Source organism: Mytilus edulis, chromosome 3 (assembly GCF_963676685.1).
Source record: "Mytilus edulis chromosome 3, xbMytEdul2.2, whole genome shotgun sequence".
Lineage (NCBI taxonomy): Eukaryota > Metazoa > Mollusca > Bivalvia > Mytilida > Mytilidae > Mytilus > Mytilus edulis.
The window spans coordinates 37,190,074-37,195,319 of NC_092346.1; positions in this window are offsets into that span (position 1 = coordinate 37,190,074).

The window sequence follows — 5,246 nt, forward strand, 5'->3', positions numbered from 1 at the left end:
GAAAAACTGGACGATATTTATCTAAACGCACTCAAGAACATCTGTATCGTTTTAAAAGACCCAATAAATTCAAAAGTATCATTTACCAACACCTTAAGAAGCATAACCATCCTTTTAAATATTTAGCAGTTCAACCTTTAGAAGTAGTAAATGATCAACCTGGTGAATCTCATTCAAAGTTTCTACGATCACGGAAAATAATTGAATTAAATTGGATTAAAAAATTACAGACAGTCTACCCTCTCGGTCTTAATGATAATATCATGGGATTGGTAATATATCTAGAACCGATTCCGTTAACATTTTGGATATAGTTTCTAAAACTGTTCGTAAAAACCGTTCTCACGGTCGTAGAAAAAATCGCAATCAAAGAAAATTTCGGACCAATCATACCTATATTTCGGACCTAATTTCTATTTCAAAAAACAACGGCAGACATTATCTGTTAACAAAACTCTGTTCATTACCGGTTAATTAGTTAAATAAAATTTTGGAGGATTGCAACACAATTTCATATAGCAGTCCTAAGTATGAAATTGTTCAAAATTATTATGGCATATTGTTATTCTAAACTTTTTCCCAAAATTGATCGCCCTGAAGATCATAAAACACATTTTATTAAAATAAATTATGTCAATAAAGGTTTTGATTTTGTAAATATTGCCGCTATATTTAACGACCATTCTGTTAAAGAACGAATTCCTGGATATTTTGACAATACTTAGCTACCTCTTATTTGTTACATTTACAAGAATTCTACCCGCAAATTTGTGTTTAATTATAGTCAATTGTGTAAAGATGTTAATATCAGTGAAAATACACCTACTTCATGTAATTGTAGTACCTCCGAATATATTTATGGACCCATTTCCCATGTTATAACAGGAGATCTTAACATCGTTCAAGACCGAGAGTTAAAATCATTCCTCAGTAAAGGACCTAAATATCGTCCCCCGTCAACTATTAATTGGAATGAGTGTCGTAATATCATTCACGACTCACTCCATACTTACTGTATGAAATGGATAAAACGGGAAAAAGCTGACAAAAAATCTGTGGACCCTTTTTTTAATTCAGTAATGAAGATAGTTGATATACGTATTCAACATTTTAAAGAACATTTTACTATTAACAATAACCACAATAAACCTATTTCTCGTATCAAACATAAACTAAAAGAACTAGCCGAGAAATTTGTTTTGTCCCGGCCGATAAAGCTGCTAATAATATTATTATTGTTTGACGTAAATTTTACATCATAAAGGATACTACAGATACAGTTAAGTCGGCCTCATATCTTGACTTACATCTAGAAATTGACAATGAGGGTCGGTTGAAAACAAAACTTTACGACAAAAGAGATGATTTCAGCTTTCCAATTGTGAACTTTCCATTTCTAAGTAGCAACATTCCAGCAGCACCTGCATACGGGGTATATATCTCCCAATTGCTACGATATTCCCGTGCTTGCATTTCCTATCATGATTTTCTTGATAGAGGGTTGCTGCTCACAAGGAAGCTATTAAACCAAGAGTTCCAAATGGTGAAGTTGAAATCATCCCTTCGTAAATTTTACGGACGCCATCACGAGTTGGTTGACCGTTATGAAATAACCGTATCACAAATGATATCGGATATGTTCCTTACGTCGTAACTACAATCCCCTTCCCTTTCCTGAATGTGACCTACCGAATTAGACTATTTACCGGATTTGTTATCACATAAGCAACACGACGGGTGCCGCATGTGAAGCAGGATCTGCTTACCCTTTCGGAGCACCTGAGATCACCCCTAGTTTTTTGGTGGGGTTCGTGTTGTTTATTCGTTAGTTTTCTATGTTGTGTCGTGTGTGCTGTTGTTTGTTTGTCTTTTTCATTTTTAGCCATGGCGTTGTCAGTTTGTTTTAGATTTATGACTGTCCCTTTGGTATCTTTCGTCCCTCTTTTACATTGAGGTTCTGAAAAAAGAAATCACCAATTCACCAACATTCCAACTGACTCCATTTTCAGAAAAAGACATCTGTAACAAACATAAACTTTTAGCTACCGCTTTACAAGCAGAGCCAAATACAATGAAAGTCCCAACTATGTATTGGCTTCCGAAGCTACACAAAACACCTTACAAATATAGATTTATTTCGTCTTCAAGCCATTGTTCCACTACTAAATTGTCTATTCTTCTTACCAGCACACTTGGTACCATTAAAAACCTGATAATAAATTGTTCAAATAAGGCCTTCGAAAATAGTGGAATTAATTACTTTTGGAGTGTCAAGAGCACGTTGGAAGTACTTGATAAATTGCATGCTTATATTGGTGATTTTGAATCTGTTCAAAGTTTTGATTTTTCTACCCTGTATACCACACTGCCTCACATTTTCATTAAGAAAAAATTCACACACCTAATTAAATGGGCATTTAAAATATCAGAATGTGAATATATATGTTCAAACTCTTTTAGGTCATTTTTTAGTAGCAATAAACAAAAAAAACTATGTCAATTGGACATGCTTTGATACTATATATGCCCTTGAATTTTTACTAGATAACATTTTTGTTCGCTTTGGGGATTCCGTCAGATTATCGGAATTCCAATGGGGACTAACTATGCACCACTTATTGAGGACCTGTTTTTGTATTGCTATGAGGTACAATTTATGACAAAAATAAACAAAGACCCATCGAAACAACATCTGATAAACAAATTTAATAATACTTTTAGATATTTGGATGATATTTTGGCTCTCAATAATGACGACTTCAGTATGTATATTAAAGAAATTTATCCTGTTGAACTTACTTTGAATAAAGCTAATACTAACAATGACCACTGCCCTTTCCTCGATCTTGATATCTATATCACTAACGGAAAGCTGAATACTAAAATTTATGATAAAAGAGATGATTTTTCATTTCCTATCGTTAATTATCCATTTTTAGATGGTGACGTTCCCTTGTCACCATCTTACGATGTTTATATATCTCAACTTGTACGATTCGCTCGTGTATGTAACAATGTTTTAGATTTTTACGAGAGAAATTTATGTATTACTGAAAAATTATTACACCAGGGTTTTCGATATCACAAACTAGTCAAAACATTTACTAAATTTTATCATCGGTATAAGGACATCATTCGTAAATATAGCTCAACATGCAGACTTCTTATACGTTCAGGTATTTCACATCCAATTTTTTATGGAAATATTCTTTATAAAGCACAAAGGTGTCAGTATTCACCTCAAAAACTAACAAGACCTTTGAATAGACTTCTTAAGAAGGGATATAGTTACGATACTGTTGTCAGGTCATTAAAGATTGCATATTTTGGCGTTAATATTGATTCACTTATAGGGTCTTTGCATCGGAACTAAACACATTTATTCAACAACCAGTTGTTGGCATGACACGGGTTATGTTCTTCTCATATATGTTATGATGGTATGATACTAAACCCCTAACGGGAAGGATTGTGCCTGATGTTCATATAATGAAATCATAATCTTTCAGTCAGTTTAATTGAAGTCTGGAGCTGGCATGTCAGTTAACTGCTAGTAGTCTGTTGTTATTTATGTATTATTGTCATTTTGTTTATTTTCTTTGGTTACATCTTCTGACATCAGACTCGGACTTCTCTTGAACTGAATTTTAATGTGCGTATTGTTATGCGTTTACTTTTCTACATTGGCTAGAGGTATAGGGGGAGGGTTGAGATCTCACAAACATGTTTAACCACGCCGCATTTTTGCGCCTGTCCCAAGTCAGGAGCCTCTGGCCTTTGTTAGTCTTGTATTATTTTAATTTTAGTTTCTGTTGTACTATTTGGAAATTAGTATGGCGTTCATTATCACTGAACTAGTATATATTTGTTTAGGGGCCAGCTGAAGGACGCCTCCGGGTGCGGGCATTTTCCGCTACATTGAAGACCTGTTGGTGACCTTCTGCTGTTGTTTTTTTCTATGGTCGGGTTGTTGTCTTTTTGGCAGATTCCCCATTTCCATTCTCAATTTTATGAACACATAATAAGAAATAGAGTGTATATTTTTAATACCAAACGGTTTATCTGTGCTATCAACTTAAGATATTAACAGACTACATTTGATACATCGATATAATTGACAAATATGAACATTTCGCACTATGATGTTATCTTTACTGATATTGATAAATATTGGAACAAAATAATTTCTGAAATGCATGACTATAATGACGAAACTTTCAAATTGTTAGATTAACTATGCCATTTTTTTTTATGAAATTTACAAACAAGTCCTGCTTAACACAAGACATACATTACACGTCAAATGTTATTTATAAATTGAATTGTCACTCATTTAAGGGTAGCACATATAGTGCATCAATCTTTCGAAAATAAATTTAATATATAATGTACTTTGAACCCCGGTATACTACTGTTCCCTTTATTGTACTTAATTTTGGGTGAGATGGATGCTTTCTCTAACGAGAACAGCCCGTTACAGACAGTGAAAGAAAGCTAAACTTTCAGGTACTTCGAGAAAGATATAGCTTTATATGATAATAAGATACAACAGTGTGGGTTTTCAATATATTAAGCATTTGAATTTTGGTTGTCAATGTTCTTTTACTTCGTCCGTTATTAGGTCTTTTTATTATTTTTTGGTATTTGAGCGTCACTAATAAGTCGTTTACAGGGAAAACGGAACTATTTCATTTTCCCAGCATTAGGTTGCCCTTTTGTGTACCCAAGACAGGTGAAGGTATAAATTTGCAATATGAGTTTTAAAACCTATTGAAATTTTTTGTTGAGAATTATTTGAAGAGGCTTTCAAAATTTCATAAATTTGGTGTAAAATGACGGTGGGCATGGATAACATAAACAAGCTCCGTTGGAAATTGGTCATGATACTTTTTGGCTTCAATTTTTAAAATAGAGTAATAAAGTGCTAACACCACACATAACTGTTTTATCCAGGTTTTTATTATAAAAACTGGTAAATTTAGAAAATGTTAGTATTGTCGCCTATGGCAGAATAAATAGTACCGTTTTCCCTACAGACAAAGGCGCATGTGTTAAAAAAATGATACCGGAAACTATGACAATCTTGATATACATGAGAATATATACGCCTGATCCATACACTTTTAATTTGGATGACAAAAATCGAAAGGCATTCCAAATAAGATTTTATTTCCTAAGAAAATGACAGCATGTGCTTCCCTGAAATGGACAATTAATTTGTGAATAGTGAGTCTGACAGGTCATCA